Below are 25,643 nucleotides of genomic sequence, written 5' to 3'. Positions count from 1 at the left end.
CTAAATGCCATCAATTTTGAAACATCTCTCAGCACATATGCTAACAAGTCCAGCAAAACCAGACTACATAGAGCAGAAGCATTCACAAAAGCCCAACCCCTTGGGCTCCAAATTATATTCTTGGGAGGCATTATGCATTTCTGCGCAATATGCGCTAGCTAATATGATGGGGTTTTTAACATAATCTGATTGTACTAAGACATAAAGTACTGAAGTTACAGACCTTTGCTGATATCAACAGATGAGGAAAAGAACATGAAATCCTACGAAGTTTAGTCACAACACAAAAATACAGCTTTTGCCCTGAAGAGCGCACAATTTAAGAATAAAAACTCAGGTCTATGATCATTTTATGTAAACAGGGTGTGCTATACAAAATCATACTTCAAATATATAATACCTTGTGAGCGCACACTCACATCTATAATTTCAGATTTCAGTCAGTGTTTTTTCTGTTAGCCTATTGCTTCAGAAACTTAGTTCAGATTAATTGTTATTTCAAAAAAAAAAAAAAAGAAGAATCCATGCTCTTTTGAAAATGTCAACTCCCATTAAACCAGCTCTCCAAAATAATGATGTTCATCTGATTTTTCTCTCTTTGATTAGGCTTGTATAATTCTGTATTATCTTGGTAGCTTTGATGCCAAACAAGATTAAATTGTCATGTACAGTATATTAAATTTATAATCTGAATAAGAAAAATCACTTGTAAAGCACTCAATCAGTACCTAGAGACATAGCTACTAAATTTACATAATTTACACCACTGATGTGCCATAATTTCCTAATTATTTATGGCCAATTATCAATTGCTGGTCAATGCTTGGAATCAGTCACTATAATTATTTCCCTACGGCCTCTTGTTTAGATGCAACAGAACTGGTTTTATGAAGCTTCAGTATGACACCAACATACACATTTCCCCTGCAAAGTGATAATAGTTTTTGCTGGGATTTTAATTCAGCAGTATTAAAAAATATTCTACTACAAACTGTACTCTACCATTTCTATTACAAACTTAAAGCAGCATTTTGTACAAAACACTTAAGTGAGGGTTCTCCAGAAAAAAAAAAAAAAAACCCACTAAAAAATGTTGAACCAAACAAAAAAAAAACAAACCAAAAAAACCCCCACACCAAAACTGACATAGTGGGAGAATCTTATTAACAGTAGTGCGATCTTATTGTCTATTCTGTTCTCTTTTAACTTATTTTTTATTTAACACATTTTCATCTTTTTCCTTTTGTATTTTGTTAAAATGGATGAAATAATAGCTGATTTTTGCCCTCATATCTAGATTTCACTTCCACACAAATCAGTCCTAAAGCATGCAAACAAAAATCTGCATTTGAATTCCTAATGATTCCTCCTATTGTCTCATTGCTGCTACAACCTGTCAATCACTGCTGAAAAGTGCTAATCACTCCCAGAAATCCCAGTCTCAGAGACAAAAGTACCAGTCACCACAAAAATAATACCAATTGGTCATGGGTGGAAGGCAAATCTCACTAGGGATCTAAGTGCACAATGGAGTTTATTAAGTCCATTTTGCTATAGTCTAGCTCTGCTAGTAGCATCCGACGGTTTCAGACTTTAATTTCAAAGTCAACTAAAATCCACTAAAGTAACTTATATTCATTAGCTAGGCTTTAACTGAACTGCTGTGAAATCTCTTGGCTGCAAGGGCTTTTAGTAGAAGTGGCAGCTTTCATTTTCAATTTAAGGAAAATAGATCTAGTTGGATGTTGGGTACTTCTTTTTTAATCAGCTTGATTTTTACAGGCACTTACTTCTTTCCAGAGTTGTTTCTTTAACTAATTGTATACATCTTTGGCTAATACTGCACATGAAAGAATACCTTAGAGTTAATACTCTGTACCTGATCAATTCCCCTCTGTTACAACATTCAACTTTAGTAGAAAGAAGGAGTAAGAATGAATATATACAATGCATTATAAAGAACTACTGCCTCAGGTTACAGAAACTGCATTTTCTGTTAGAAAGGGGAAGGCAGCTAATGCAGTCGTCTTGACATCTAAACTGCTGCACCCTAAAATCCACATTTTTTTAAAGCCTCAGTGCAGATTGCACTGTTTGCATTTAAAACTATAAACACAGACTGTGTTTTCCTGTTACATCAACTAAATACTGAAGTATGTTTGATCTTAATAAATTATAATTAAGCAATATACAGTAATTACCTTTTAGAAATCCCTATAGTGATTATTACCTCTGGAGTTGACTAAAGGAGACTAAGAATGTGCAATAATTGAGTTCTGTTGGTTATATGCATTCTGCTTTCCTTTTCTTAGAGAAGCAAAATATTTTAAATGGGCAAAACTTCTTCAATGAGTAAGGTTCATCTGGCTTCAGGCAGAGACTACTGCAATCATTAAACTTCACTAAAGTTGCTGTTGAGTTAAATTTATCAATTTTATTGCAGTGGAAGGACTACCCCTGAAAAAATGGTAATATTTACATTGAAATAGGTTTGCAGAGAGGCATAATTTGTATATGGCTTTGGGCAATGTGTGCCTGCCTGCTTGGGATAGCTGGATTTCAGTAGTTACAGCATGCAGTTCTGAACACTTCTTGCTTCAAAAGGAGCCCACTGCTCCCAGCCTTAGAGTGCTTCCACAGCACATTCAGTGCCCATACTGCTGTCAAAGTAACTTTTAAAACTCAAAATACAACACCGAAAAGGTTTGTTTTGGTTTGGTTTTTTTCATTTTAAAACAGTGTTTGCAGCTTAGGTAACTTTCTTTTTCTTATAGTTAGAATAAATAGCAAGCCGCAACACAAATGCAGGGTCTGCAAAACATAACTCCAAAACACAGGTTCATTAATATAATTCTCTCATGATTACAGTGTCTATTAGTTTGGATTTTTGATTTTGATATAAATAATAATGCAATTCAAGTGACTGCATACACGGTGATCCAGGAAGGGAAGCAAGTTGCCCTTCAGATATACTCACTTTGTGATACAAGCCACTCTAGGCACATTAATTCAGAAGTACATTAATCCACAGTGCCACCTAGCCACCTGTGTATATTTCGTTTAAATGTGACAAAAAGAAAAGCCTTCTAAACTGTAAAAGCTGTTAACCCTCTCCCCTTCCCCTCCCCTCCAGTTACAGGATGTAGATGGAGTAGAATAATAATTTTAAAAAAATAGTCCGATGTGTTTATAGCAACTGTTACTGACCTAAAGAAAACCTGCAAATCTTTGCTAAAGCTCTGTGTTACACTGTTATTACTCCAAACAACATAAACTGGGATATTAGCTTCACTGAATTAAAATGAAGCGTTCTATAAACACCTGCTTTGTTGCACGAAACTTGTTTCACTGAAACGCTCAACCTCTTCCCTTCTCTTTTTGCTGCTTTTCAGCTCTAACCTTAGAACTAAATTAGATTTTACATTATGTTTATGTTGCAAGAATGTTTTAAAGCTTCAGCAAGTATCTAATGTATTTTGGGTCTTATTATTGTAAAAATAATAAAGTCAGGCTAGCAGACATTAAAATACCTCCTCTAAATATACACCTAATAGCTACTCTCAACCAGTAATACTCCCACAGCAATTTTAACACACACCATGAGTACACCAATCCTCTTTGACAGAATGTTCAAAGCACCATGTAGTTCCCAGCTCAAGGTGTGACAGAAATTAGTTGCTTTTAAAACTTTCTCCTCCTTTGACAGAAACTAAACAATATTCCCTGACTACCTTTTACAGTTTGCATAGGAAAGGAAAGATGGCACGGGAATCGAAATGTCCCGAACAGCTCTGCAAAGGAAAGCCTGAGGCTGGTATCTGCCTCACCCAGGGAAGCAAGGAACTTGTTCCCCCATGGCATTTGAACCTCTTTCAGGCAGGACAGAGATTTGTTGGTCACTACCCTACAGAGCACAACAGAGTGTAACACAGTGCATCACAGGTATGCTCAGAAGCCCTCCCAAACACACTGAGGTTTAGCAGACAAGCCAAAAACTTCCCCTGTGCAGGCAAGTTGACCCAAGAATTGTCCTCCTCTTAATTCTTCCCAGCTCCCAGCCCTTCACATTTTGCCTGGTCCACCAGGGTAAAGAAGGGCCAGTAGGCCAGTCTACTCAGAGAATAATGCCAAATATTACCCTGTATGCATTTATTTAGACCATTGCACAATGATGGCACCGAGAAAAAGCCTAGGGTGAAGGAAAAGAGAAAAAAAATGGAAAATAAGTCTTCAATATATGGCTTTCCACTTCTATACTGAGAATTTTTCACCCTTGTCCAATTTCTTATTAGTAGAACCAGTGATCCAGCCATGTTTTTTCACCGTTTTAAAGAAAGTAAGCTGATTTAAAAAAATAAAGGCATCTAAAGGGCACTCTTAGTTCATCATAAAAAAGAAAAAAAACCTTAAGAGCAAGCTACAAAAAAAAAAAAAAAAAAAAAAAAAGAGATGGGTTGTTCCTGACACAGATTAAAATAAGTACTTCTTACTTCACAGTTTTCTTGTGCATAAAATATCCAGCTTTGAGTTTCCACTCTTGATACCAGACCTAGGCTGGTTCCAGCGGACTGCAGACACTGTTTCTTCCAGGTCTGGGTTTATTTATCTTTTTATTTATTTTTAAATACTCTTAATATCCTATTTTGAGGTTTCTTTTGTTAACCTCTTCTTTCTTAGGCAACAGTATAGAGGGAACTATATGCTTATGCTCCTCTGCTGGGTTACTTTCTGAATCTTCACTAACAACTTTTCCCTGACTGTATAAATCAGAACTAATAAAATAAACTGAGTATATGGACAGGAATAAACAGAAAGACAAATAGAGAGATTTAACTCGTGAGACTTAAAGGACAGAAGCAAGAGGACTTAAAAAAAAATCCCCAAACAAATCATGATTTTAAGGCCCTTCAGCCCCACCTACCTCACTCTATCTGGCTGTCTACTACAGCCTCAATCAATTTAGGGCATGGGCTATTTCAAAAGATCCTGCTTGGTTTCGGTGAAAGTAAAAAAAATTAAAATTCAGGGTTTCTTTTAAAACCTAATCTCACCCTTCCCAGTGGAGTGCCCGTCCTTTCTGTGTAACTTCAATACTGGTTATTTCGTATCACAGTAAATGCAGCGGGCAGGACGATGACTGACACCTGATCCAAGACAATGGGGCAAGGACCCAGGGCCCGGCAGCCTTGTGCTTTGACAGGCTTTTTCTCCTGGTGACTGTTAGGCATTGTTTGATAAATTCAGACTTCCCTTCCCACAGACCTTTCTGAACTCTGCTGTCTTTGAACGGCGCACGGAATGAGAAGGAAAGTATTTACCAGCCAGTAATTACAAGCCACCCCTCATGTAAAGGTAAACGGTAATGAGGAATGTGCAAAGAATAGCTAGCACTGTCAAAAGAGGAAAAAAAAAAAAGAAAAAGCTTGTAAAACGTAAAGCCATACAAATGCCTTATAGACTTATCCGCAGTAACTGTATCAATTAACCATGCTAAGAGCCCTGACTCAGATGGGCACTGCACACAGCATGTCTGCCAGTGTTTTATTATCAAGTCCATTATGATGAGTTCTTGTCCTAGACAAAAGGAGAACAGAAAAAGAATTCAGGCTGACAAATTAGACTTGAAATCAGTTTCATTTACATAACGACTGGAAGTTCATTAATAACAGAGTTTTAATTATTCATGCTCTTGTTTCACTAGATACAGCAGTTTTCCCCCTGCTGTGCTGGATGTCTGGATTAGGTAAAATGAACCATAGCAAACTGATAGACTGCCCAGATTTCCTAAGTTCTTTGCTGCTTTCAAGGAGAGCACTTGGGGGTGGAAGAGTAGGAGAGGACAGGGGGATGGGAAGAAAGCCTTTCCTTCAGCTAATGTTGCAACATGCTAGCGAAGGAGATATTTAAAATCTGCTACGGGTGTAAACTTTGATTTGATGGAAACTCAGTCTCAAAATTCAAGCCATAAGAAACAGATGTCAATTTCTGTGTTGATTTGCCAAATTCTAGTTCCTTATTTAGATCTGTAGAATCAATGCTAGAAGTTTGTGTTAGGATATCTGGTGTGAGCAGAGAGTGTTATAAGAGAATACCATTTTAGTCTCTCACAAAGAGTTGTTTAACTTCTACACTAAATTCACGGCAATTTTGTAAATTCAGTTTTCTCACATTTCTTCTGTGGGCTTTTGTTTTGTATGCATTTTCCTTTTGGTTAGCTCCATTCTTAATTATAAAATAGAATAAAGAAGGTCAGAAGATAATATATTTTCTATAGAAAAAATCTAATTACTAGGATCTTGGTAAAAAATTAATCAAAATGCAACGATGAATGGACCGCTTTATCTTATGAGGATAAGTTTTTCCCATCACAGCGTCTAACAAGTAACTCCCATTGACTTCAACATACCCTGCAGGGAAAGAATAGGATCTGTGGATTTTACATGACTATTTGCTATTCAGGGAAACCTGAGGGCCCTACTCTCCCGCTGCAGGATGCATGTAATACCCATTGAAATCAATGGGAATTACCCTTGTGTCCTGCACACAGCCAGGCCTCACAGCTACGTGTCGTGAACCGTGAACACTGGCAGGTGGACAGAGTGAGGGACAGATCTGAAGAATGGTGCTTACTAAAAGATCCAAGTTATGCTTTGAGATTCTTCCTTTTTCTTGTGGCCTGCAACTAAGGCATGAGAATACAGGTATTTTCTTTCAAAACAAGAAGTTTTCTTAAATCAAAACAATGAATGGAATTTTAAAAAAATGTGTAGAAATTAAAGCTAATGGGTGATCTCTTAAGCTTCTACTGTTCAGTACTTCCTATTTGCTGGATGAACCAGTAGCTTTTTTGCCCACAGTTTCTCCATCCTCAATAATATAGCTAGAGAAAAAAAAAAAAGGAAAAAATCTTAGGAGGACAGAACAGTAGAGATTCAATAGATGTCTGGCACTCCGCTATGAATATTCTGTTGCTACTGGGGGGTAAGGAGGAGAGGTGCACTTGCATTCAGGTACAAGTATACAGCCACCAAATTTTTGTCAATGCGTTGCATCTTCCAATTCTATTTATGGTAGGTAGTGTACATGTCCATAATAAATATCATGTCCATAATAAATGTCATTGAATGCCTACAAAGGTATTTTTTTTTAATGGAAGCCAATTCAAAACTAAGAGGAACAACATGAAGTTGGAAGCCAGTAAATTTAGACTACATTCCAGCTATATCCCTGTCCTTCATCACACAGCCTACCCCAGGCCAAACCATAAATCCCTCAGTGATTCTGATGGCTAAGGAGTGCATTCATATATAATCATTCACAGGAATTGTTCTGCAGGACTAGACAAAAATCTACGAGTCACTGTTCACCCCTGTAAATGAGCAGCGCTTAGACTGGCCTCATATTTTCTACTCCTCTCCCTGGAAATAAAAAGACAGCATTTCCTTGACTGATTGGTTTACTCCATGAATACATTCCTCAGTCAGGATAGTGATGAACACAGTAAAAATCTGAAATGAAAAGAGCTGCTAGATTCCTGTTTGAGAAAATTTGGTTGATGTGAACAATTTCCTCTCAGTCTGAGAGTGACAACAGGAACATAATAAAGGCATGAGAGGTGTATGGATGCATTAACCGTGTAATGTGTTTTTGATTGGACTTTATGAGAATAATGTGAGTTTCTTACAGTCAGCTCCAAATTTAGGTTGTTCATAAAGAAACTAGTGCTAACCTGACAGACTTGATAGGGTCTAGTGGAAAAAGAGGTCTTCTTACCACAGAGGTCAAAAGGGACCAAGGTTATTCCAGCCTGCTCTATGAACATATTTCATTTTTATTCTCACCAAGTTACCAGATATATGATGTCTCTCACATTCCTGTGGGAGATCCTATGTTTCTAACTGTTCTTCTAATCTTTTAGGAAACATACCAGGCAGCTCCCACTGCACAGATGGCATGCAGTGTCTGACTGAACCAGCAGACTTGGTGCTGTCTCAATGCCTTTTATTGGCAAGAACTGATTGAGTAGCCCTGATTGATACTCTTAGTAGTAGCTGGACAATCTGCCTTGCTATGTTTAATCCACAGACCATGTGGCTGTTGGAAGACACTTTTTTTTTTAACAGCTTTTTAACAATTTACAAGGGCAGCTTTTTTGAGAAATTATCTTTCCTGATTTTAACATGTTGCTGTCTCTACATATTCTTTGTCTATCACTGGATTTTCTAAAAAAACCCTTCCCCATAACTCAGTGTGGTTTATTTTCAGTTGCTTCGAAGTTTTAGAATACAAAAAGTGCAAAATCCTGGGGAAAATCTTAGTGAAAAAGTGTCACTTAGTGAAAAAATAACAGTCATGAAAAAATATGGACACACAGATCACCTCCTTGTCATTGACAAACCACATTGCTGAAAAACCTAACGAGATAGAGGCTTTAAACAACACAGCAAGGCAAATTAAACAGACTGAAGGACTCTCAGATTGTTGTTCTGGCCCACATTTTCAGATATTCTAGGTTCAAACTTAGCCCGGACTTGGCTGTCTAGCTTACAAATAGAGCCCTTAATTTTTACATGAAAAATTAAAGATTAAAATTACCTTTCTTTGATCACTTATTTTTGAAAAAGGCGACCCAGAGCACACTTTTTTGAACTTGTCAGACCTAATAACTGTCTTTGATTCATCAGAAACTCAATGCCATTTGGCCCACTGAATAGTATGGGATGCTGTGAACGTACATTTTTTTTTCCACAGCTAGAAGAATTATGTACTGCTTCTTCCTTAAGGAGTATACTTCGGTGAAGGGAAGAGACAAAAGAGAGCTGTTTTTCAGATCTAACCCTTGTTATTTCCACTTACTGCCTTTTACCTCTTCTCACCAGGTAATTTCCAGTTATTCACAAGTTTCCCTTTAGCCTTAATAAGGAAATCTTCAAGTCAGGTTAGTGCAGAAGATTAAGACTGTATTAAGATGAAGTCTGAAATGTTCTGCTACCAATTAGCAGTCTAGTATTTCTGTAAGCTTTGAATTTTTGATGCGATCAATGACACCAAGTGGAGCCATCTTCTGTGGAGTGGTTATTAAAGATATAAAAATCAATACAAAGATGATACTTGGAAATCCATATCACAAGATAATGAATCGCCATGAGAGCCAGCTAAGGAGGAATGTCAGCAAACCAAACAGAAGGTTTGTGCATAACAAATTATTTGATGCCAGTAGAGTTTAAGCTAAATTTTGCATGAGACAGAAGTCTTCAGGCAACACTTATGATACATTTGCATGGCAAGGTTTTAATGAGATGAAGACACAAGACCAACCATGCATGGGGCTTTTTGTGCATTAAAGAGAGACCGAGGGAGAGGGAGATGATTGAGACGTATGGGATTAAGACAATAATGCTATAATTTGACTTTAATGACAAAACAGCATCAAAAACTTTCTCTGTCAGTAATCCTTATCCAATTTCTTTTAAATGAAACATTATTTGCCTGCACCTAAAGTGCTGATTGTTATTGGAGTTGTGTATTGGCGCTTCACAGGATACTCCAAATTTAATTTGAACTAGGGATTGATTTGGTTGGCTTCAAAGCCAGGTTTTCCTTTCCAAAATTGAACTAGTGCATGACTTTGCAAGTTCATTTGGGTTTACTGCCTGACACAATTGTGTAAGACTTTACAGCATTTAGGGCACGTTTTGCCCTGCTGATCTCCTGTTCACTCACAGGTTCAGACCCACACACAGAACTATTAAAACAAACAGTCCTGCTGCCCCTGCTGCTTTTCCCTGGGAAATACATTCCTCATTAAAAGCTAAAGATGCAAGAGACTCACACAGTTCAAATTCATATTATATGAAAAAAAAAATCATTTTAAACTTATAATATATTAAATAGAATGTTTTGAGAGCATTTTGCTGTCATTAGTTTTCCTCAAACTTTTCCAAAGTACCAGAACAACACGCTCTTATTTTACAGATTACTCATTTTACTGAGGTATGTAAAAAACAAAGTGAACTAACATTAAGATATGACAAGGTCTTAGGTAATTTGATCTTCTTTAGTTGTGGGACATTTGTCTGCTAATTGCCTATTCTGTCTATTTAACCTGTGAGTTCTTTGTGATACAGCTGCATTACTATGACTGAGTCTAAATCAGGGTCTCTGAACGCTAATGGAATTCAAATGACTGATACTAATAAAAATCAGATAATAGTATCCCACAGGATGTCTAGAAGATCCAGAATGACAACAGGTCCTCTAATGCATCTTAATCTGGTGTAGCTACAAAGCCAATCATACCCTAAAATTTATACAGCTTTACTCCAATTTTATTTTTTTTAACAAATCATATATATTCCATTTTTAAACTCCATATTTCCTTTCAAGCAGTATTTGCTCTTATTCAATAGGATTAGGGCCCTTTGAACATACCTACTGTGGTACAGCAAATACTCTGTTTCCTTGTTTTTCCTAGGCACACACAGCTTTCACATTTGCAGGCAGTAAGTAGCAAGTGCTTGCAGATAATCATAATCTCAGCACACAATCACAGCTTATTGTGCTTTTAACAGGACACTATATGCAGGCCCGTTATTCTTTGTTAATCAGTAACTGTCTGTTGTTTGACAGCCACCAGATTTGTATTTAAATTTTTAGTGCGCAATTTCTCACCTTCTCTATTTCAAATAAAAAGACTAAAAGGCAACAGCAGTTCAGATCCTCACCAGGGTAATATGCATACCTCCAAAGGTTGCATCAGTTGAGGATCAGCCCTTTGTCCTGAAAGCAAGAATAACACTGAAACATTACAGCAACTCTACTGCAGCCTGCTAGAGGCAGCTGGCAAGTTAGTGAATCAGCCATCCAGTTGTATAGCAAAGCTACTTCAAACCTAAATAGACAAATAAAGAGCAGCCATGACATTCTTCGTGCAGTTTTCACCAGCTACTGCAGTTTTGACTTAATTTGTTTCCCTGCCTCTTTGCATCTTGAGTCTTTGAAGGCAAATGAACCAGTGGGTGTCATAAAACAAGGAGAACTAGAGCAGCCTTCAGTAATAACAAAAACTAACGGAAAAAGGAGATCTTTTGCAGGCAACATTTCACATGGCTCAAAACGTCTTTGCCGCAGTTTCAATTCTGCAGCCTTGCGATTGTTCTGACACCTCTTTATTGTTCCTTTTAAGTGCAAATGCCTAGGTAGCATCACTATAAATGAAACAGTAGTGTTCACAGATTGCATTCAACGGCTGTTAGAGCTTCGTCTCCTTCATCTGCACAATTTGCATCTATTACAGGCTCAGGAATATAGCTTTTGCTGCTTCTCAGTGGCCTCAGAAGGGGGCACAAGAACCCCCCCGCTAGAGAACGGCAGTGAGGCTGATCTTTAAAGCCCTTCCTAGAGGCAGCCCCTCCACGGCGCTTTCTGAAGGGTGGGAGGAGGGGAAGAGGCTGGTGAAGGCTTTGAAGGACATCACTATGATATGCAGGTTCTCTGAATGATCCTGCCTTGTGATAGCCACCACAAAATTTAAGGTGTTTTAACAGGAATTGCTAATAAAGATGCAGAACCCTAGTTCAAGCACAGGCATTCAGGGCCTCCTGAACGTGGCTCAGAGGGGTTTTGTACAGTGATTTGAGCAGTAGTCTTTCTCTGGGGTACAAAAAAGAGGTGGGCAAATACATTTAGTACCTGTGAAATTCACTCTTCTTTCACAGCACAACAGGGAAAAAGAGCCCACAGAGAACAACCTCTCTTAATTCTCTAGTATCAGTTATATGCTGAGACTTTTAACAAAATTAACCAGCATGGCCTCAGCTAAAACCCCGTCTGGAAGCTCGGCAGTGTTTTCATGCAAAGCAAGATGCAATGCAGGAGGTGCTGTGTGTTTCCTTCCAGGCTGCCCAAACCAAGAGAGGACAACCACTCTTAACAAACCAAACATACAAAGTGCAGAAGCTGCCTATTTTTTATTTCTGAGAAAATAACAGTTTGATTATTTGACTGCTCTTCTTGGATACATAAAGAAAGCTGTGCAGATGAGATTCAGAGCCTTTTTCAGGGAAATGTTTGCAATAATTGACAGGAGTGGCACATTCCAGAAATGAAAACACTAAAAATGTGACTTGTTCAGGGAAGAAACTTATGCTATTTATGTTTTGTACTTGAGCAGACCTAATTTAGGACCTTTAGGTGTGGTACCAATTATAACCAGGCTAGAGGTGATAGCATACTCAATGTGGTTTTATTACTGTTATTATAACTGTGTAATAATTATCTCACAAGTCCAACATTTCAACACAGTCACACTGCAGCATGTGATGCCATTGACGTTCAGGTAGTACACACAATTATTTGTCCTTTTCGTCATGAGACTCCACTATTGCAATATTCACATCAAACGAAAGCAAAAATATGACTTCTATTATTATTGTTATTTTGCTTTGTTGTGTCTCTCAGGAATCAGAAGATAAGCCAAAGCCAGGAGACGGGAATTCATTTTACTAGGCCACCCTGCTGATCAACTAAAACAAAAAGCTACCATATGCTTTATCTCTGTGACAATGCAATGGGATTATATTATTTTATCTTGTTTTACTAGCAAGGCATAATTGTATACAGCCTCTCCACGGAGCACACAAAGAACAGAGACTGGAAATTTGAAAGAGGAGATAGGTGTAGGGAAATACATTTTCTTCAACTCTGATCAATAGAATGAAAATCTGAAGAATCACTGACACAACATCTTTCGTATTCTCATTCTTTTTCGAGCTAGAGAACATATTTCACTTACAGAATTGAACTATTACAAACGCAGTTGGAGCCTGCATTATCTGTCCTTTGGATCCCAATCATCGGCTTAAAATCTTTGTCTTTGTCATAGTTTTTTCATTTAAAAGAAAAGAATTAGATAAAATCTCCTCAATGACCATAGGAATTTATAAGCAAATACTCTATTTGCATGTCCAGCTTCTGTAGAATACAAAGTAAACCTCTCTTCAAATACATAACAGATACATTTTCTTGAACAGAGATACTTGTTTCATATAATCATTAAAAAGATGAGATTTTGTCAAATAACCTCCAACAAAACCAGTCCCAGGGAAAGCCCTAAGCATTGACTATCCACCTTTCTATTTTAAAGTGACATTTTTCTATTACTGCCTTAAACACCTTGCAGTGTGACACTTCAGTGTCCCACTATAGTATGCCATCAAGTATGGTGCTATTATTCTCCTATAAATTCAAACCAGAGACACAGGAGAGCAAATCACAATGCCTCAACCCTCTACACCAGTCAGTGGCTATACAGAACACAGATTTTCATCCACTCTAAACATTCTAGCAATTCTTTTCGGCTACATCTATCCAGCACAAAATTAATTTATTTAACATACTCGGATCCTCCAAATAAACTTATACAAAGGCAGGTGTCCTTCTAGTAAGAGAACAAAAAAGTCTTTAAGATGAAGTTACAGCATGATGGTGTCTGTATTTCAAGGAAAGCAAGTAGTATTGTAACTTACACTAAGCTACAAAGCTCAGAAATTCTGCAACACCTACATTTGCCATTACACTAGTTGGCCCTGCCCAATGACTTAGAGACTGTCCATCATTACTAGAAAAGAGAAGCTGGGTACAGATATCACAGGTGATGTAAAACAAACATAGTACATGTTTATTCAAATAAATGAATTTCATGGTTTTGTACTCCTCTGCATTTCCCACTAAAACTGGATTTGAAACAAGGTAATTAAATTAGACCACTGGTAGAACTCCAGGATAAATTAGCTCAACCAGACAGAAAAATGCCAACAGAATCATTGATAACTGGTTGCACTCCTCCAGACTTTGCCATCCAGAGAGGCAGATACAGAATAAACAGGTGCAAGCAGGAAGATAACCACTTGGCAAAACCTGGATGCAAGAGCACAGCAGCCAGGTAAGTGCAGCCATCCAAGTAGGAGGGGGAGCACTGAAAATGGTTCATCAGGAACGACTAGCAGGCTTTCCAGCCCCATATGGCACCTTTTCAGCCCCTTGACAACAAACACTACCAGCCACTCTCTCAAAATCAGCATTTTTAAAAAACTTGTCATCGTGACTGCACAGGCAGTGCCAGGAGTCACCCCACTCACTTCTTCATGCTTCCCACCACCTGGTGCTGGCAAAGATCTCTTTGGCTAGCAAGGCACTGGGACTTTGTTTCTTCTTGTGGCTCTATTGTAAAGGGTACAATGTGGATCCTTGTCTCCTTAGGTATAATTAAGTGCTTAAGTGGCAGCATGTCATGCTGCAATTTTGTGATCTGAGCCTGGGTCCTGCGCTAGCCTGAAAGCTCAGAGGGCAGGCAGGCAGCACTGGATTGAATAACTGGTGAAAACTGCCAAAGATAACATTAATTCAGGGGCTAAATGCACATGAAAAATTTAGAGGGGCCTACCTTCAACTCAACTCCATCAGCAATGCTTTAAAAAAGGATGAAAGGAAACAGCAAGGAAGGAGCCATCAAATTATGCTTGTCACAGTAGCACCTCCAATTAAATAGGTCTCTTACCCAAGATTAGGTGTCATTCTGCTCAGCTTCAGGTAAAGTGGTGTCACTGGAGTACTGTCACCTGAAAAAAGAGCACAAAATATTTCTGGATTTAAGATACAGACATTACAAGCATTAAAAAAGTAAAACATGATAAAAAATGTAAAACATGATTAAAAAAGCAAAACATTATACATTTAATCCCACCCCTCACCAGAAATGAACCTGTATTTATCTAGCAAAAAAGCAAAGGACAGAATGAATCCAGAAGCTCAGTTTGGTGGCTGACAGCAGGTGAAAAACCAATGAATCTTATGTAGCAGTGGAAGGGCAGTAACAAAAAAAAAATACCAAAAATCCCAACCAAAACAGCAAACCCAAACCGATTAATTTCTAATCTTCAACAATTAGTTATTTGAAGACAGCATTTTTGCCAACTGCCTGTATTGATCATTAAAATAAAGGAAGGCTTCCACCACCATTAAAACTAAATTTCCTTCTCATCCAGAGAGAAAGTAGTTGCCTTTGGAGACTGAACAAAGACAGGTCTGAATTCTTCTCCTACACTCTATTCTTCCCCAAGCATGGATCCAGAAAGACAAAGGGGTTATTTTGATTTGCACACCACTGCTTCCTTTCATGCTTTTTTTTCCTTGAAGTGGCATGTGCTCCTTTAAAAGGAGCAGACTCCCAGCTTGCCATGGGACCCCATTGTTTCCTATCTGTGATTGAAATAAATCTCCTGAAATATGTTTGGTTTCTCTTAAATTTCAAAGTGATAGCCACTACTCAGCTGCAAACGGTTTCAAACTGATCTTAGCCACTGCAGATTAAAACTGCCCCATCACTTGCTGTGAAACAAAACACAGTTAAAACCCTCTCATCATCATCTGGGAAATTCTGGCCAAGCTTCACTTTCAGCTATCCTCATTCAAATATAGAGACATTCTTTGGAAATCAACACAGAAAATGTTCAGGTAATGCAAGCAAAAATACTTCAAGTAATGCAAGCAAGTTCCCACCAGGTTTAGCAAAGTTACTTCAGGATTTGATATTATGGCTAAGCATATATTTCCACAAACTAAACTGAGAGCAAAGTGCCCCCATCCCTACATAATCTTTGCATCCACCTCCCTCCCTTACTTTCTCCTCTGCTCACTCCTGATATTCACTAAAATCTCCAGACTTATTCTTTGCCAAATGAAGCAGACAAGTGTTTCATTACTTTTTTCTTTTTTTAACTTGTTTATCTTATCACTTGCTCTCTCTGAAATAAGTTATTTGCATGTGTCTTGAAGCCAAGAAATATCTTCTAGTCTTTCATACATTTCTGATCTGATCAAAAATATTTTATTGGGAGAAATGATTATGTAATGGTTATGGGGAGGAGAGTGTGAAACTGGAGTTACAAACAACTAAGTATTCAAGGAATTCTCCAGCCTGAATTGGCTGTAGAAATTTGGTATTAAGCGGAGATGGAAGAAACTTAATATTATCAAAGGAAACAAAATTAACAACAGCTTTGCAACAAAACACTAAACCCATAAATAAAAGCTTATTTTGAAATTGATACCCAGAGTAGTAAAGGAGGAACTAAATCAAGATCACAGCTAAGACAGAGGAGCTCTATTCCTGTATCAGTTTTGATCACTGTGCAGCCTCAAGTAAGAAACTTCTTAAGTATCTAATGAATCAAATTCAGATAATGATACCATCTTTAAAGAGCTCTGACATCCTCAATCCTAAATTTTATTACTATGGCATGCCTGGGTCTGTGGCACAGTTTTTGCAAGAAAAAGCTGGTAGTTTCAAGCAAAGAAGCAGCATATGTTCAGTTTAAAATTCAAATGTATTTATAACTGAACACTAATGGCAATGTCATTTATTCACTTAATAATTTTGCAATAGGCCATATGAGGCAAGCCATTTTTAAATGCATTGATTGGTACTGTACAGAGAAAGCAGAGTTAAAAAGTAGCTGAGATTCATCAGAAGTTGCAGTATGCCATAAGGTGGTGAATGCTGCCCTCTGGCTCAGGTTGGCAATGGTCACTCTTTTAGAAATATTCTGTTTTCAAAGTGTGGGGTAGAAAAAAGAGGTTGAGGTTCAACAGCTTTCCTTAATGCTTTGGTCTGCAATAGTTCTATTAAAAGGCTACATGCTTGAAAAAATACAATGTTAGAAAGAAATTTCCTCAAGGGTTAAAGCTTGCAGTGATTTTAAAATTATGTTTTTCAAGTATCTCCAACACAGAAAAAGAGCTACTTTCTTTTATCATCTATCTTGAATGGGCCATATAAAAGAGTCATGTCAGCACTAAACTTACAGGCCCATGGAGGACAGTCTCTTTTACACAGTTTTTTTTTAATAATTCAAGAATAGATATAACTTATTTCAACATGTTATTTTAAAGTTTTAGGCAAGATTTATAACAAAGGAAAAGCACAGTACTCTTTATCTGCTCATACAGAGAAGGAAAGCTTAACACATTTCACTAAAAGATAGTGTGATTGAGATGTGTAAGTCTGCAGCTTAACCATAACAGCTTTAGAATTTGCTAAAGATTATGCTTACATTTTTCTGCTGTAGATACACCATTGCTTTTGAAGAAATCATGTGTGAACAGATGCTTAAGATACAGAAGACAATTATTTTATTGTGCTCCTTCTAGAAAATGGGGACCATTTTTCCCTTTACAAGTTACACCTTCCCTTCTACTACCCCCATGACTTTAGTTAGTTGGAAATAAGGGGAAATATCCCTCACTCATGAAAGTGGGAAACAATTTCTATTACAGAAGGCAGATGTAAGATACTGCTCCATTGCCATGCTAAGTGTGCCTATGCCACAAGAGGCCCAGAGCCAGCCTGTGTTGCTGTTTGGTCTCTTGCCTGGAAAGTTGATCCTCAGCAAAGGAACACTAGACGTGATGTCCTTCTGAGTGCAAGGCTCAGTTTTATTTTCCTACCTCCTCCCAGGTAAAATTCAGCGCTTGAGGAAGCGGAAGCGTTTAAGGAAACATGGAATGGAATAAAGGGTTACAGACAACATGCAGGTCCCCTCCAGCATGGTATTCTATGAAACCCAGCTCCATTGATGCCTTAAGTTTTAGCTTTCATATTTTCCAGACTCTGTACTGCATTGGTGTATAACTCTGAGTACAGCTGCAGCTCCTCAGGTGTGAGACTACCTTCTGCTATATACTACTATATTTTCTTACATTCTATCCCTCTACATAGAATCGAGGGAAGTTACTGAAAGTGAATCTGAGTCTTTCAGCAATAGAATTAGCTATGTGGGAAAATTGTTTTCCATGCCTTTAGCCACTACCATGGCTTCTGAGAAGGAAAGAACCTGTTTTGGGAAAGGTCATGTAATTAGAACTGATGGAAAGATAGAAAATAATTTTTTTCAGGTTTTGAAACTTGTTACCCTGCTTTGAGCACATAAAAAAGCCTTTCAAAGATCTGCAGAAACAAAATAGTATTAAAGCAGTTGTTTTCATACTCAGTGTAGCTTGCTGGGTATGCTCTATTCTGAGGAGTTTTCAAACTGAACTTGGCAGAACATAAAGCTGAGCCTAGGTCATAAATCTCCCAGGCCAGGGCCAAAGCCCACAGAACATAACAGTCACTAGAGCTTGATGACAATGTTTTGGATTTTATGAAGGCATGTTTGGCCTACATTGCATGTGACAGGGAAGTCACTAGTTCAAGCTTTTCCTCAGTGATGCAGCCAAGAATTCAAGTGGTTGGTCTTGGCATGGCAGGAGCGCTGGTATTTTGGAGGTGCTGTGACCTTGAAAAGATCTTTGTGCATGTGGTGTGAGTTGGCCAAAGTGCTTAGAGGTGTCCTAGGGAAATGCAAGGGGCTTTGGGAACTATCTTCTTGTTTTTTCTCTGCAACAGCATCTTATTTACATCTCCCCAGATTCTGAGAAAAAATATCAGTGGGAAAGAGGGGATAGAGAAAAGCTGGAACTTGACAGGGAGCTTGTGACACCACAAGGTTGACAGAGTTGAACATCCTAATATCTGGAGCTAAATGTGAAAGTGCTGCTGAGCCTACAGAGGTCACATCTTGTGCTAGGTCAGGCTGAGATGGATGGCACAGGCCTCACAGTGCTGCGCTATGCACTGGTAGCTAGAAAATTGTTGATAACACACCAGTGTTCTGGCCAGTACTGAGCAGTGCTGGCAGAGCATCAGAGCTGTCTCTCCAACATTCCCACCTCACCAGTAGGCTGGGCAGAATCTTGGGAGGGGACACAGTTAGGACAACAGGCCTAAACTGACCAAAGGGATATTCCATACCATATGATATTGGTCATATATATAAGCTCAGATATAAAAGCTAAGAAGTGAAGGAGGATGGAGAGCCATTTGTTATTTCCATTTGCCTTCCAGAGCAACCACTGCCTGTACTGAAGATCTACTTTCTGAGAATGTCTGGACATCACTTGCTGGTGGGAATTAAGGAACAAAATCTTTGGGATTTGTCATTGCTTGTGCATACTTTTGCTTGAGTAAACTGCCTTATCTCAACCTATGAGCTGTTTTCTATCTTATTTTCTTTTCCCTGTCCAGTTAAGTAGAAGCAGTGATAGAGTGGCTTAGTGGGCATCTAACCAAGATCAACCCACTACACATCTGAAGCCAGCACTGCCCAATTTTCTTCTCTGAGGGTACAAACAAAATTCAGTCTTTGGGGAGCTTCCACATTTGTATAAAGACATCCTTGTTCTTCCTGCAAGCACAGAGTCACTGAGCTTGACAATGGAAGCAAAAGAAGATATGAAAGACCCTCTGCAAAGCACATGGTTCTTATCCTGCTCCCACCAGCCTTGGTGTTTCCCAGGCCTTTTTTCTCTATGGAGAACCCAGATGTATGAACAAACAATGGTACTGCTGTATTTGTACAGATATTTCCAGAGCTGAAATATCAAGAAAATGAAGGAAACATTTTTACACTTCCCACACATTTATACTCCAGTCAGAGATTCTCTGATCGACTTCTAAGTCCACCCATATATTTTTTAAACAGTGCACTGCTAGAAAATCCTTATTTGTATTAATTTACTTCATGAACTAAGACAAAGGAATAACTAATTCTCAAGGAAGGTGATGGTTAGTCACGTCTTGAGAGTTGGTGCCTTTTCTCACTGATGTTACATTCCAGAGACATGCGTGCACAAATACCACACAGCTGAGATTTTTGAAAGGATCTGAGTGGCATGGATCTCAGCTTCTTCCAACAAATTAATCAGAAGACATTCCAATATACTTTTCCATTTATCTGAATAAGAAACTACGTTACACAGCATATAAACCAAACCTCTAACCTCCCAGATGAAAGTGGGAGGACTTGTGCGGGTAAAAGTTGACATAGAAGATACAAAGTGAAAAATATATGCTAAGTAAAAAACCTGCTTCTTTATTGGTGAGTTTGGAAACTGTAGATCTCTCTTCCAAAAGGTTCTAGCAGCTCCTTTGCTGGGAGTGACAACACCTAAGTGACTAAGCTTCTAACCTCACACATTTAATTTACATCAGAGCAGAACAAGCCATCACTAGGAAACTACTGGCAAATATAAGATATTTCATTGCAAGGACGCAGTCAGGAGCTTTATGGGGGTAACAGCTTCAAAATGAACTCTTCTTTCAAAATGAACTTTTCTTTCATTCATTTTAAATAGCTTCTTACTTTCTGAGTGATTTTTACCATAGGAATTTAAACACATTCTCACATTTAAAAAATTGGAATAGTAAATCAGAATGTAAGATAAAGAATAATACCTCTGCTATTAAGTAACACAAAAAGTTACGATTAATATGAATTTTAATATGCAAGTCAGATTCCACTCAAAAAAAATCTAAAAACCTGATATAAAAGGAGAGCTCTGAAACAGCTGGGTGGCTTGAATCTGATATAAACTTTATCTTTCAGAAAGATGTGCTGCACATCTTATAGCTAAAGACACAACTTTAATTTTCAAGCCATGGAGCAGAGAGAACACACAGGGAGAATTCCTCACTACTGTGTCAAGGGAAACTGAGAACATTTGCTTAGACTCCCAATAGGGGTACGAAGACAGGTTGAAATTTAGAGGATAGTAATAGTTATTCTAGTCCTTTTATGAGTTTTTATTTTCAAAATATGCATACATGAAGCAAAAGAGTTCAACATTTTAAGTGAGGTTCAAGTGTATGCTTTGAAATGGGAATAAAATGGGAGTAGATGACATTTACACCATCTAAATTTAAAAAAAGGAATTAAAATGAGCCTAAAGTGAAGAAAAACAATTAAGCTAATAGTGTAAATCTGAAGTTATTTGTGCATCAATATCTGGACAAAAGAATGCAGTAAAAACTAGCTTGTTAACAATGACAATGGACTTGAAAGGAAACACCAAGATCTGTAGGAGAAAAAAAAAAGAACAGAGAAACATTCCCTGTTTACTGTGACATTAGATCTGCAGTGGCCCAGGAACACTTGGTTGAAAATGAAGGACTAGCTCTTTCCAACAGGATGCTAAAAATGTTGACTGACAGCTGACTGGGTTGAGTAAAAAATAAGAGGAGAATCACATTAAGCATAATAACATAAATTAAGGGTAGTTTTCACACTTGTAATATCCATTTTAACCATTATCTTCGGATCAGTATCTAATTAATACTTCTGTACTAGGCCTTATATGCTGGTAATGATACCTTTCGTATCATTTTCATTTGAATTCTTCTTAATGTTTTCTTTGTCTGGGTTGTCTGCCTTAATGCAAATTAACTTTGCTTTTATGTAATGCCCCTGGCAGAGTTTTTGAGACTCATGGCACAGAGTCACATTACACTAATCCATGGCAAATGTTGAAAACTGCGGAAAATACAGCGGCATTTTGGGTTTGGTGGTTTGCTTTTTGGTTAGTTTTTTGGAGGGAGGGATTTTGTCATGGTGGAGGGACACAAACAGCCCAGAGGCGATGTGTGTTGGACTGGGTTAATTTTGTGTCAAGTCATCTTGCCAGGATTCTATGATCTTTAAACCTGATATCAGTAAAACAGGGATGGGACTTTTGGGATCAACCAGCAGTTACACTGAATTAAGTATAATGTGAAACTGCACCTTGAGAAGGGAAAAGTCACTTCTGGGCATTATAGAGAGCTGTGAAATGCCCTCCCAGCTTAAGAGAGAGGAATGAGGCTACAGGCCTGTCAGAAGAAAAGAATTTAAAGTGAGGTTGTGTCTGAGGGGAAGGCAAACCCAGTCAGTGTAGGCGCAGAGTTTGATCCACAACTCTCTGAAGTCAAATGTTTTAGTTTACGTCAATGGCCTTTGATTAGGCCCAGAGAGAGCTGTAAGATCCAAGGGCTGCCAGGCTTGGTTACAGTCATCAATACTATAAATCCCTGAGAGAGTTTCCTTACTAAACTCTAGGCCTTTTTGCTGCAGGACGCTAACTAAGGGCATGATCCTGAGCAAACTCAGTCCCACCGGCTCCGAAGGCCATAAATTCTTTTGACCATCCTGCAGCACAGATTCTCTGGCTTGCTGTAACTATTTAATACAAGCACCAGAAAGGACAAGAGAATAGGAGACAGTTTCTGGCAAAGAGAAGCTGTTTCTGTTGCCAGAACTGGAGCTTTCTCTGAGAGCAGGGTGAGTTGGGAAGGCCCAGCCTGCTGTGAGCTGGTCCCAGGGGATCATCACAGCTGGAGTTTGGCCAGGAGATTTCCCTGTGCAAGGGGAAGCTGGACCCTGAGGCTGCCTGAGGAATGCCATCAGGTCCATTCTGTAGCACTGAGCCCAGCAATGGCCCACTAACTTTAACAGTCTGTACTAGTTAGTTTCATTTTTATAGCATCTTGTGAAAAAAATCTGATTTCTCTAGTTGTTAAACCTTTCTAAACTGAGACAAGATGATGTGGAAATCAGTTCTCTTAGAAAACAAAAGCTTTAACCCCCCTTGTGCAAAGAGCTGATCATAATGTTGTTGTATATTTGGGAAATCCTTATCTGCAGATCAACCTTGAAGCTCACTCTCTTACTTCCTCAAAGCCCAATTTACATTTCTTGTTTGTTTACAGTTCCTGTTTTGTTGATTTTGGTTTTTTTTCTAAATAAATTTTAAAAAGAAATATTTACAGGATAAGCATAAAATAAATCAACAAAAACAGAAAACCAGCAACTTGATTCTTTCTTCCTGCTTCTGCAAAAAACCCATAAAAGCTCAATTGTCCTCTCAGGACTCCTTGCAAGTCTTAACAAAAGTCTCTAAAAAGCAACTAAATGAAAGACCAGGGAGTTAGCAGCAGGGCAGATCTATCATAGACAAATCAGACAAAACCCTCTCTCCTTCTGACCATATCTAGGCTTAGTTCTGATCTCCTTACTCATGCTGAGTAATAATTCACACCATAACTAGCCCCACTGGAGCTGCTAAAATCACTTGGAGTAAGCCATAAGCCTGCTTGAAAAATATCAGTCTGATACACTAAGGCTAAAAATCCTGAAGCTAATTCAAATATTATTTTTGTAATTACAGGGCCTCAAAAATTATTCTTTGTTTTTGTTGCTGTGGTGTGCTATCTTCCAAACAAAACCAGAAAGTTTGTAATTTTCTTTTTTGTTTGTTTTGCTTTTCATCTTAATATAGAATCCAGCTAGAAAAATAATATTTTGTCTAACCTAGAAAATGCAATGAATACACAAAGATATATGAAGAACATGCACCTTTTTGACAGAGATATTAAACCAGGAAAACCTGAGGCCAAGTCTACAGCACAAACTTCTGTCTGAAAAGTACATTAGTCAACAGTGTAATAGGACACGATCTCAGCCATTAACTCAGGCTGAGCCTACCCAGTGATTAGCCTGACTCAAAGGCCTTATTTATTTACTGCGCCGTTGCGTAGCTTTGCTCACCCGTGTGTACGTGACAGTGACACTGCAGGGAGGGAGGCTTGCTGTGCTGCCGCAGAAGTGTGCACCGCAGAGATTTTTCCTACCTTTGTAAATTGATCTCTTCTCTGTGTCTTTCTCAGTAAGCCCTTGGAGAGTTTATCCATGTTTCTAATCACATGAAAGGGAGCGGATGGAAAGTGTCAAAAGACTACTGACAATCACGCACATTTTCCTGAGTTCAGCCTAGCAAGCTGGACACCAACACCAGTGGAAGCACTCCAAAAACTAATCAGAATCCTTGGGAAGGCTATTCTGCTCTTGCTTAAAACACTGAATTCCTGGTAGTGAGCTCAGTGGAGATGTGAAGCCTTGGGAAGTCCCGGAGGTGCCAGCAGCGCCGCTCAATGAATGCCATTGCTCAACACGCCCCAGCGCTCCGGCCAAACTCCTCCTCCAGCAGGAAGCCTGGCAACAAGGCACTCAACCAGTTGAACAAAAACTACAAGCTTTGCACCACGCCAGCTATTTGCCAACAACCAGTAGCCCGCAGGCTGGATACTGTTACCTAGTTATTAACGAATGCTGCCGATTAACCTTTTCAGAGCACTCTGTCCACCACACCTACTGGTGGGAACCTGCAGGGGAAGCTGCTGACATCACATTGACACTGGGGGTACTGAAAAGGCACCCCAAGAAGTGACAGTGACTTTAAGAGTTGGATAGAAACCAGGATAATTCTCTCAGAGATGTTTGGGAAGAACAGGGTGGGAAGGGTAAGCTTTTTTAAAGCTTTCTAAAAGTAATTAAGAGTTCACCATAATTTACACTATATCTCAGGCTGCTGTGCTTGATGGAGAACAAATTAAATTTTGTTCAGAAAGCTGCTTATTATGCCCTAGAATTAAATTTGGCAGAGATCGTGACACCCTCCCCCAGCTATTCTCACCCACGTTTCAAGCCCAAAATTCTTGAAAGTAATGTATTGCTGAAACATAGATGATGGCATCTAAAGCACTAAAAATGATGTGTGTGACAAGTTCCAAAGAATCTGGGGACTGTAAAGCTCTGGCAAAAAAAAAAAAAAAAAAAAAAAAGTATTTTGGTATCTATATTTCTTTTAATTTTTTAAATTTATTTTGTTGTTGTTGCTGTTGGTCCGAAGCATTTTGAAGCTTAATTTTCTTTAGAATTAAATAAGAGGTCAAGACTCTGGGAAAGGGGCATGATATAATATGAAACTAGGGCAAGAATAACAAGAGATACAAGATTTTGCAATATAACAAAATTTGCAGTAAAATATTGAAATGTGACAATTAAAACAAAAGCACCAGGAATAAGCAAATATGAAGAAGCTGTCTAAATCTTAATCATGAATAGAAAATAAGGGGGCAAAACAAACAAATTCTGAAAAAAAAGTTCAGAAAGGACAAAAGTAAAAAAGAAAAGACTGCACAAAAAACACATTAGAAGGAGGAAAAAAGCCTGAATTCAATAATACATATAATAATAAAATACCCCAGTCTCACTCTGCCATGATAAGACTGCTTATGCATACCTTTACCAGGGGTTCTGCAGAACACTTTTTAAAATTGTTGTTTTCTCAATTTAACAGAACTGTTACTCTTCAGGCTAAAAGCATTGCAAAAAAAAAAAAAAAAATTTCTTGCCTAGATTCTTGCTATAGCTGAGATTTCACATGACAATTGAGCCAGTTTGACAGCTTGCCGCTGTTGATTGGGGAAGCTGCCTCACCCCCCTGCTTTGTTCCCAGCCATGTGGTCTTACTCCTTCCCTTGCACTGAAATCAGCACTTGCTGACACCCCAGTACAAAATAATCCACTCTCTTATTTAAAAACAAAATATTTTTCTTCTGCAGATATTTTTGTTGGTCTTTAAGAAACACTGAGGAGAGATCCGTGAAACTGCTTAATAGTTTCAGGAAATTTTCACCATCAAAATATTCCTGGAGCTATGGAGATGACAGAAATTTGTGGTTTGTGCCTGTTCTGTTCATTTTAATATTCCTATTTCATTTCTCAGAATAATGCAGTTCCATTCCCCTCATAAATAAATAAAAAATGTAGCAAAGGCTCAGGTTATAGCCCCTGTGCAAACTGTAACAAAAGCAGGATATGAGAACTAAAGCGAGTGTCCCTCTGACTTCCACACCATGAACTGTATGAGCACAGATCAGTGCAGGCTATCTG

General features: G+C 38.3%; 1 long non-coding RNA gene across 1 annotated transcript in view; it reads right to left on the bottom strand.

Moving 5' to 3' along the window:
- The window catches only part of LOC141729844 (uncharacterized), a 210,862-nt gene that overhangs the window by 122,488 nt on the left and 62,731 nt on the right, over positions 1-25,643 (bottom strand). Inside the window, exon 2 of the long non-coding RNA XR_012581299.1 lies at positions 14,444-14,618. This is a non-coding gene — a long non-coding RNA (uncharacterized LOC141729844). The remainder of the gene's footprint in view (positions 1-14,443; positions 14,619-25,643) is intronic.

This window comes from Zonotrichia albicollis, chromosome 8, assembly GCF_047830755.1.
Source record: "Zonotrichia albicollis isolate bZonAlb1 chromosome 8, bZonAlb1.hap1, whole genome shotgun sequence".
Classification (NCBI taxonomy): domain Eukaryota; kingdom Metazoa; phylum Chordata; class Aves; order Passeriformes; family Passerellidae; genus Zonotrichia; species Zonotrichia albicollis.
Note: the sequence above shows the minus strand (reverse complement) of the source record. Positions and strands in the feature narration are given on the sequence as shown.